Raw genomic sequence first — 11,152 nt, forward strand, 5'->3', positions numbered from 1 at the left:
TGCTTTATGGATGTGGGGATTTTCCATTCCTTAATGGCTTTAATTTTGCTAGGGTCTACCTTAACTCCTTCATGAGATACAATATGACCCAAATATTCCACCTCCTGGACTCCAAAGAAACATTTGGATCTTTTTGCATATAATTGTTTCTCCTCCAATAGTTGTAGCACCCTGTCAACATGTTCAACATGATCCTTCCAAGACTTGCTGTAGATTAGTATATCATCAAAAAATACTAACACAAATTTTCTAAGGAATGGTTTGAAAATTGAATTCATCAAACCTTGAAATGTTGAAGGTGCATTGGTAAGGCCAAAAGGCATGACCAAAAATTCATAATGACCCTCATGAGTTCTAAATGCCGTTTTCGGAATGTCTTCAATCTTCATTCTGATTTGATGATATCCCGAACGAAGATCCAACTTGGTGAAGTAAATTGATCCATGCAATTCATCCAGTAATTCATCAATGACAGGAATGGGGAACTTATCTTTAATAGTGAGCTTGTTGAGCTCCCTATAATCTGGACACATGCGCCATGATCCATCCTTCTTGTGCACCAATACTACTGGAGCTGAGAAAGAACTTTGACTCGGTTGAATTATACCAGCCTCTAGCATTTCTGCAACCATACGTTCAATTTCACTTTTTTGGACATAGGGATATCTGTACGGCCTGATGTTTGGAGGAACACTTCCTGGAATCAGATGAATAGCATGATCATGATCACGCATAGGTGGGAGACCTTTGGGAGTCTCAAATACCTTGGAATGATTGTCCAGGACTTTTTGGAGATCTGGAGAAATAGATGATTCCAATGTGGAAACATCTAGCGAACATAATTGTGCAATTACACCTCTTTGCTCCTTTTTTAGAAGCTTTGTCATGCCATTAGAGCTGATTATCTTTCCTGGTTTCCCTGCAATACCCCTTAATTCAACTTCCTTTCCTTCCATAGAAAATTTCATGAAAAGTTCTTGAAAATTAAAAGCTATTGTACCCAAGGATTGTAGCCATTGGACTCCTAGTACAACATCAGCACCTCCCATTGGAATGGAAAGCATTGGGCTAGTCAATACATATTCTCCCATGGATAGCTTGATATTATGGCACTTTCCAGAACAATTTATTGTTCCTCCATTTGCAATCATCACTTGACACTCTGGTGCTGGATATAGGAAGCAATTCAATTCTTTTGCTACCCTACAATGAATAAAATTGTGGGTGCTTCCTGAATCAATCAACACTATTACCTTTTTCTTCTTGATTTGTCCTTCTATCTTGATGGTTTGAGGAGTGGTAATTCCCGCCAATGCATTACAAGATATGGTCGGATTTATTTGTTCTTCATCTAGGCTTTGTTCCTGGAATATATCCTCTTCTTTTGACCTTTCTTGCTCCTTTTCTTCTTCCTCTTCACAATCTATGTAGAATAATTTCTTCTCAGCACACTTATGACCTTTTGTGTATTTGCTATCACAATTGTAACAAAGCCCTTTTGCTCTTTTTTCTTCCAATTGTTGTGGTGTCAACCTTGTAGGTTGTGGAAGACTATGGGCAACAACACTTCCGTCTTTATAGTTGTGAATGGTATGCTTCCTAGTTGCCATAATTTTGCTTTCCATTTTTCTTGCTAACCTGAATGCCTTCTCTAATGAATCAGGTTCCCAAAGGCGCACATCATGTTGGATATTATCCTTTAAAGACCCTATGAACACATCAATCCTATGCTCCTCTGGAATATCTTTTACCCTTATGTTCAATTTTTGGAACTCCTCAATGTGCTCCATTATTGAACCCTTTTGTTTGAGACTTATCAATTGGCTAAAAAAAGTGTTGCTTTTTGTATCCTCATAATGTGCTATCAATTCTTCCGTAAAAATTGCCCAAGTGATAAATTGTTTACGAGAACAAAGCCATTGATACCATACAAACTGATTTGGTTCCAAATATAAAGTTGCCATACGTACCTTTTGTGTGTTTTGCACATTATTGAGATCGAAGAATTGCTCCATCTGTAATATCCATGTGGCGGGATCCTTGCCATCAAACTTCCTCATATCGATTTTTGGAACATGGTGAGTCTTCGATCCAACATTAGAGTCTATGGAATCATGATTAACATTTCTTTTGTTCTCATCATGAGTTTCCTTTACTACCTTTTCACCATTAGTAAGTATTTCTTGTAGAAAATTTGTCAAATCTGTCTTCAAATCTGCCATATCTGTCTTCAAATCTGCCATGTTTGTCTTCAAATCTATCTTCAAATCATCCATCTTAGCTTCCATGCCCTTTATCTTAGATTCCACGCCATTTATCTTAGATTCCACGCCATTTATCTTAGCTTCTGTTAGCTTTTGTGAGCGTGACATTTGTTGCACTTGTTCTTGTAATTTTGATATATCATGTAGCATTTCTTCCTCTTCTTCATGAGTCATGCTAGAGCTTTCAGGTTCCTTACTAGGTGTTTGCATTTTCTTTCCTCGGGGCATCAGTTACCGATAATAATGCTTTACTATGCCCTTTGAATTCCGTTAAACCAAGCTTACACAAAAATTTAAAAAAAACTACACACCTTTTTTCACTTTATAGAAGCCTGATATTGAATCTGATGTATCTCTGTAATTTCAGATCATCCAATTCTGAAGTTGCAACCTGTAGTAGCCTTCTGTGTCCTCTTTCCAATGCCACAAGTCTGAGCCCAATTGGATTCTCCAAGGAAGAGTTATGTGAAATCTCCCACAGTGACTTGCTTTTAGACTGGTTCAGTAGAGCGAACTTGTACGACGTGCCACGAGTCACTGTTTCAACCTTTGAATCTGAAACACACATACAAGAAACTACAGTCCGTCCTCTTTCTGTACCTTTTTACGAAATTTCAATCCGATCCTCAGAGAGAAAGTTATGACGATTTTCCCCAGGTCACCTGTTTTGAATGTAATTCAGGAGTCTGCAAAAAGACCAACTTCCTCAGATCATATCTCCGAAAATATCGCTTAAAAAACTCTGAAATTCGGACCCAAGGTTCAGCACCAATTCTTCTCAAATGGGTTTTTTTTGCGACTTCTGAAACATCACAGAAAAAAAGTTATAGCGAAAATTCCACGATGACCTGTTTGGAGCAGCGAAACCCTAGAATCCAAAGCTCTGATACCAAATGTTATGAAACCAGCTCACAAAAAGATAGAAAAGAGAGATCCACGCCTTAGAATTCAGCCTCTTCGAGGGGAAACCTCCTTTACATTACATAAATGAACAATTCTTGGATGATACAAATGACAAAACCTCCTTTCTATATATAGGAGTCTAAGGAGTCACAATATAATCCAGCCGACCTAACAATAATAATATAAAGCCACAAAAATAACAATAGAGGGATTCTATGGGGCACAGAAATAACAATATGGGGGTAATAGGGGCACAACAATATAAATAGGGGGTATAACTACAATAGTAATGGGGTAATCACTAGTATTATAGGGACCCAACAATCTACCACAATTAATATGCTAATTCATCCTAAGAATGTAGTCTACCTTTTCCATAACAACTAGCAGCACCACCTTTGTCTGCCTTTAGGACCAAATTTTTTTAATTGTTGCTAAGGTTTCTAAAAATTGTTTGTTCTTCCTTATTTAAATTGTCCTTTAGTGGTTCAGATTTTTTCATTAAGAGAGCACATTCTTCTCTAATTCCATCTTTTTCTTCCAAACAAAGGTTTTGAATTCCTTTTTTATCTTACAAATGATGCTTTCCAATGAAATGTTTTCTGGGGGCAATGGAAAACCCTAAACCTTTTTTGAGAACATTTATTTTCTCAAAGCTTAATTATTGGGATTATAGATTAAAACCCTTCCTCCTACATTCAATTCTTGGTTTGTGGATGCTCCTCATGTTACACAGATCCCTTCTTTCATTACATCAAGAAGAGTTGATTATGTTTTTTTCATCACACTTCCAATGGTTCTCCGTAATATTAGCATTGTTTAAGCTAATCCAATTTCCAATGAAATAATATTCATTATATCTACTAGAATCTATATTTTCAACCTCGTTATTTCTATACTTTCAATCTAGTTGTTTCTAAGCTAATTATTAGTAAAGAGAACCTTGTCATTAATTCCAATTGATTCTACAAAATCATGAAGGTCCCATTTCATGTTTTTGCTCAAATAAAATCCATTGGTATGATAATCACTATCAGAATCAGTTACAATGGTTATTATCAACTTGATTGTTAAGATATAATCACTTTTATTATGTCCTCCCACATGGTCCTCACCTCACCATGTTTCTCACCTTATTGGTTGTGAGCTTCCCTGTAGTATTTTTAATTGAATGACATTTTATTGGTTTTTAGAATTTTTTTTTTTAATATCATTAAGGTATTCTACATCAAGATATGTTTATATGGAACTAACTTTCTCATCAAGGGCTTATAGCAATACTTTTTCCTTCATATAGTTGAATACTACTTTTACAAGAGGGGTTTTCTACCAAAACAACTAATATATTTCTAAATATATGGCGTGCCATCTAAGATATTTTTCCTCTTAAAAACTACTATTAATTTGTTCAAGATATTTTGGGACTAGTTTTAGAGAGCTTCTTGATCATATTTTGCATAGCACTAACATTGAATGTAGTTGAGCCATCTAGATTTTCTTATTGCATATTTGTCAGTATTGAGGGTATAAAATACATCTTGGTGGGGTATGATCTACCATGAACTTATGCGCTTACATGTATGAATTCACTTGTTTCCATTGTCATGCATATGTCCTATAAGATAAATATCTTACATTATGTCTCCAAGAAATTGACCACCGAACAATGTTTCAATATGTATTGTTGGAAACATTCTTTATTCAAAAATCTAAGCTATCAATGCTTAGATCTAATCGAATCATTTCTAACCAACAAAAAAATTTTAAGAATAAAAAATTGTATTTTATGGAAGATTTTTTTGAGAAATTAGAATTTTTGTAGATTAGGTAAATTTCTGTTATTTGATAATTGCTTGTGAAATTTGTTGGCCTATTATTTCTTTTAATATGTTCTTTCCATCAACAAATTACCAAAACATATGATAATCATAATAGATAAGGAACACAAGGTGTAGGCCCTCTAAGCCAGGTCCAAAACCCCATAAAGGGGGAAGCCCACAAAAATTCCTCTTTCTTATAGAATGAGATCAAACTGAGACGTCCAAATCCCTCAAACAAGAATCTGTTGGAAAGTGTAATTAGGTTTAGTCTTCATTTAATGTATTTGAGTCATCTCTTAATGTACTTGTCAAAAGAATAAAGAAAATTATTATTATTATTATTATTATTATTATTATTATCATGACTTATTAAAGTATGTGTTTCATGATTGGGTCACCATTTTTTAGGTCAAAGTCCCCATTGGGGACTTCTATGATTTATTTTGAGTTAATAGAGCCATTGTACTTTTAAATAGGCCCTTGATAGGCTTCTTAATCATGTAAAAAGGTTAAGTATGGATTCAAATATGACTTATGTATCCTCCACACCAAATCGGCATAGAAGAGATCAAGTTAGCCTAAGGACTGATCCAAAAATGGATCCTGGATAAACCTCTTAAGTCTAAAAGACTTCATGAAAGAGGTGAAAGGTGCCAAATGGCAAAAATATTTTGTATATCAGAGGAAAATGAAAATCGTAGGCTGCCCTGAAAAATAATCTCATTGCAGAGATCTCCTCATTCTGAATCCAACACAACTTGAATGGGAGAAACAGGTTTTAGATGAAGAAGTTATCATGAAAAGATGCTCCCCTTGTTCCTTTGAAAATGAGGCAAATTCTTTGAGAAATGGGATTAAGGCCTTAATGAAGAAAATCGCATCACATAAGGCCAAGGCTTAAATTCAGGTGGAAGGCACCCGTGATCAGGGACCTCCGATGATCGGATCGGCAGGTCGGATTGAAGGCAGGCAGTGTATACAAGCAAAGGTCTCGGGCTGATGCGACTTGGGTGAACCCAAAAGGAAAGGTCCCTAGTCGGTGTGACTTGCGACTGTGATCATAGATATCGGCAGATCATTGTTTGTGATCCCAAAAGGGAAGGACCCCAGGCCTAGCGACATGTGATGGCCGAACCCGATGGGGGCAATAAGCCAGATTTGATATAATTTCAAATCCGAGAAGCGGGATTTTGCCATGTTTTTAATGTATTTTTAATAAAAAGGGGAAAACCTTGGAACCAGGCCATTTGCGATATGCGATGCGACTTGCAAGCGAACCCGATAGGAGAATAAGGTGGATTTCAAGACTTTTGAAGTCCAATATATTGTGTTTTATGTGGATTTCCCATGTTTTCGCAACATTCTCTGTGTAAACAGAGAATGACTGTTACTAATGATTTCATGTGCCGATTGCCCTCATTTGTGGTAGAAACAGGTGGTCGCTTCCCTTGTGTGTGTTATAGAATGATTATTGAATGCCAAAGGAGGGATTCGAGTAGACAAGGCTGGAAGTTGCAGAGCCCGAAAGGGAAACCCAACAGACAGCGTGATTTGGCTTTTAAGCTGTGAATGTCAAAGACTGTGGGTTGTTGGGTTGTTGAATGGTGGCCAAGTTCTTGTTTGCTGCTAAATTGTTGATGGTGGCCGAGTTGTTGAAGCCGAGCACAAGTGGGAAACATAGAAGCCAAGGAAGTAGTGCAAAAGCAAAAGAGTAGCTAAGGGAGAGTTTAGGGTCACTTGAAGTTCAAGTGAAAAGCCAGAGAGCGTGAAGGTCGTGGAAGGCAGAAAGAAGCCAGAGCCAAAGAGCCAAGAGCCAAGACCAAGAGCCAAAGAGCTAAGAGTCAGAGCTAAGAGCCAGAACTAGAGCCAAAGAGCTAGAGTCAGAGCCAAGAGCCAGAGCCAAGAGCCAAGAGCCAAAAGCCAGAGCTTCAAGATTCAAGGGGATTAAATGGTGTCTGAAACCATTGCTTTTGTGTAGAACAATAGGAATTGGGCTAAGAGCTTGTAAAAAAGACTAATATGATAATCCTAGAGAGCCTAGTTGAATTAACTAGAGCTCACGGAGATGTAGCCCAAGAGTTGTGGGTGAACTCCTAATTAATTTGTTGTCTTATGTGTCTATTTTTACTGCTGCATTATTTACTATTATATGCATTATTATATCAGTTTAAGCACATTAACATATCAGAACAAATAATAGATTTTAAAGCAAATAATCATCTAAAAACAAATACAAGCATACACCCATATTTTCAAGCATTTCTTAATTCCACATTGGTTAATAATTAAAGACTTGGGAAAATTCAAGCTTTGGAAGTGGGAGAGGTTCTTGTAAGCTATACAAGAAGCCCAAGAGCCCCATTTTCAGATCAGGTGGTATCAGAGCTTAAGTTTGATTAACCCCACCTTCAAAGAAGGATTATATCATAATTCTTGATTGATAGAGCAAAGATTGCTTGTCTGAAAGGTGTTTGAATAGTAAGAGGTTGATTGTATGCTTGTTTGTGGACTGAATAATTACTGAGTTTGTAGAAGGAAGAAGAGCTAAAGGCATTCTTCTATTCCAAAGGATCTCAAGGAAATCCAAAGCACAAGAGGTTTGTTGCAAAAGGTTTCTTAAATAAGCTCTTTATTTATCTTGTTGAAGTTTTTTTTGTTCATTGGCATAATGACAACTTCTACAAGTGGGTCCTCAAATTCTGCGTTCTTCACAGGATTCCTTGATGGAGACATGAAGCAAGAATTTTCCACCATGATGGATATGGTGAGAGAAATGTATGAGGATGGAAGGAAGAGCAGTATGCTTAGAAAGCAGTTGAATTCCATGAAGGAAGAGAAGCAATTTCTTGGTGACAAATTGCAGGAAATGGAGAGGTAACTTCATATTGCAAAGATGAACCTCAAAAGGATTCATGAGTTGGAAACACAACTCTTTTTTAGCCAAGAAACCTTAGTCAAGTACCAACTTGAAGAAGAGGTAATCCATTCCAGTTTGTCTTCAAATTCTTCTTAGAATGCTTGTATTAGTTCTTTTGAAAAACATACTAAAGGCATAGGTTCCAAGCTAATGTCCAAGATGGGCTATGAAGGAAAGGGCTTGGGAAAGCATGGACAAGGTATTATTGAACCAATAATGGTTGAGGAAATGCCTAAATATTTGGGTCTTGGCTATGGATAGTCTTATGGAGAGAATTCCAAAGCTACCATGAAAGCCATTGAAACCGTCCCAAGAAGGAGTTTCATTTCATGTCCTCTACCTTAGAAGTGTGAAGGTTGTATCCAAGAGGAATACAATAGCTTGAAACATCAATTGCAGGATGTAGGTGTTCAGAAGCACACACTTGAACCAGAGAGTTGGGGAGACTCTAACAGCCTTGAAGAGTTTGATGGTGTTCCAAAGGGAGCCACTTCTTCATTTGCTTCACCTCCTCATGAAGGTAATAAAGGTCAAAGAGACAGGTATAAATCTTGTTCTAATTATATTCCTTTTGATTAATTTGCAAAGCATGATAAATTTCCACATATATATGGGAAAAGAGTTGCATGTTCCTTTTGTGGTTTGGATAAACATGATGTTTCTAGATGTTGGAAGAGAATGGCCACATACAGGAAGCAGAAGAAGGAAAAGAAGGAAGAAGCCAAAGGTCCATTGGACAAGGCAAATCATGCTATCAAGAGGATGCACATGCAATGCACTTACTACCATAAGCAAGGACATCTTGCTGCAAAGTGTTGGACACTGAATCCAACAATGCTTCCACCAAATCTTAAGAATGTGGAAAGAGAAGATGGCAGAAATGGAAGTGAAGATTCCATGAATGATGTGTCTCAAAATGATTCACATGTTGATGCTGATGCATAGGCAAAGGTAGTACCTTTGAAAGGGATTGGTAAGGAACAATTAGAGTTCTTATCCAATTAATATTGCATGTCTATTGATGCATCTACATTATACTTCATTACAACTTCAAAAGTATAGTGTGCTTAAGTGAATGTTGAAGGATGAAATGCATGCATGAGCACAGGGATGTTGATAATTTCCTTGTTTTTGAACATGTATGTGTAATTAACTTGCAGGGTCAATTGCTTTGACATGCATGTGATGCCATGTTGACTTGAAAGAAGTTGATTTGGTCTCCAAATGGAGATAATGATGAAAGTTTCATCTTTTGAAAAAGAGTCCTAATGGTCTTTTTCTACATGCTTGACTTAAGGGTCATTTGTTTAAAGGCATGTTTTGTGGGATTGTTGTCTAGTCCATCATTTGTATGCAGATGTAAGACATGGAGGTGTTCACAAGATGTGAAAATCTATTTCTTTTGTTGAAGTAGGAGTTAGTCCATCCAGCTATTGTCTGTATGCTTGTTGTTGTTAACAGTTGTTGTTGGCAGCTTGTTAAACAGGTACAAATGAAAGTTTTGTGGAGTAGATGTACTTCAAATTTGTTGAGCCACCTTGGATCAATGATCAAGGAAAAGAAGCTCAAACTACCTTCTATGACCTTTTCAGTAGAAGTTCTGTAGGAAGGCAAGGAGGAAGACAATTCTTCTCAAGAAGACTAGCCCATCTAGAGAAGGGAAGTGGTCAGAAACTTTGGTTCAAAGGCAGTATGCAAAGGCAAGTGTAGGGAGGCTGAAAGAAGAGGGTGAGTCACTCTCATTTACTTTTTAGGTGAGTATCTCAGTCTTCTAGAGACCAAAACTTCTTTTAGTGGGAAGGCGTGATCCAAAAATGGATCCTCAATAAACCTCTTAAGTCTAAATGACTTCATGTAAGAGGTGAAAGGTGCCAAATGGCACAAATCCTTTGTAAATCAGAGGAAAATGAAAATTGCAGGCTGCCTCAGAATAATCTCATTGTAGAGATCTCCTAATTCTGAATCCAATGCAACCTGAATGGGCGAAAATAGATTTCAGATGAAGAAGTTATCATGAAAAGAAGCTCCCCTCATTCCTTTGAAAATGAGGCAAATTCTTTGAAAAATGGGCTTAAGGCCTTAACGAAAAAAATCACATCACATAAGGCCAAGGCTTAAAGTTGGGCGAAAGGCACCCCGGATCAGCAACCTCTGATGATTGAACTGGCAGGTCGGATTGGAGGCAGCCAGTGTATACAAGCAAAGGTCTCGGGCTGATTTGACTTGCAACTGTGATCACCGATATAGGCAGATCATTGTTGGCGATCCCAAAAGGAAAGGCCCTAGGCCAGTGCAACTTGCGATTACGATTGCCGATATTGGTAGATCATTGTCGGCGATCCCAAAAGGGAAGGACCCTAGGCCTAGCGTCATGCAATATGCGATGGCCAAACCCAATGGGGGCAATAAGCCAGATTTGATATAATTTCAAATCTTAGAAGTGGGATTTTGCCATGTTTTTAATGTAATTTTAATACAAAGGGGAAAACCTTGGAACCAAGCCATTTGTAATATTCGATGTGACTTGCAAGCTGACCCGATAGGAGTATAAGGTGGATTTCAAGACTTTTGAAGTCCGATATATTGTGTTTTATGTGGATTTCCCATGTTTTCACAATGTTCTCTGTGTAAACAGAGAACGACTATTACTAATGATTTCAAGCATCGATTGCCCTAATTTGTGGCAGAAACAGGTGGCCGCTTACCTTGAGTGCATTATTCAATGATTATTTAATGCCAAAGGATGGATTCGAGTAGACATGGCCGGAAGTCGCAGGGTCCGAAAGGGAAAACCAACAGGCAGAACGATTTGGCTATTAAGCCATGAATGTCAAAGACTTTGGGCTACTGGGTTGCTGAACGGTGGCCAAGTTCTTATTTGCTGCTAAATTATTGATGGTGGCTAAGTTGCTGAAGCCAAGCACAAGAGGGTAGCATAGAAGCCAAGGAGGTAGTGCAGAAGCAAAAGAGCAGCTGAGGGAGCCTTTGGGGTCACTTGAAGTTCAAGTGAAAGGCCAGAGAGAGTGAAAGTTACAGAAGGCAGAAAGAAGCCACAACCGAAGAGCCAAGATCTAAGAGCAAGAGCCAAAGAGCCAAGAGTTAGAGCCAAGAGCTAGAACTAGAGCCAAAACCAGAGCCAAGGAGCCAAAGCCAAGAGCCAAGAGTCAGAGCTTCAAGAGCCAAGGGGATTAAATGGTGTCTAAACCCACTGCTTTTGTGTAGAAAAATAGGAGTTGGGCCAATAGCTT

This window comes from Pinus tabuliformis, chromosome X (assembly GCF_031772625.1).
Source record: "Pinus tabuliformis cultivar Carrire ecotype Pingquan chromosome X, CPIR1, whole genome shotgun sequence".
Lineage (NCBI taxonomy): Eukaryota > Viridiplantae > Streptophyta > Pinopsida > Pinales > Pinaceae > Pinus > Pinus tabuliformis.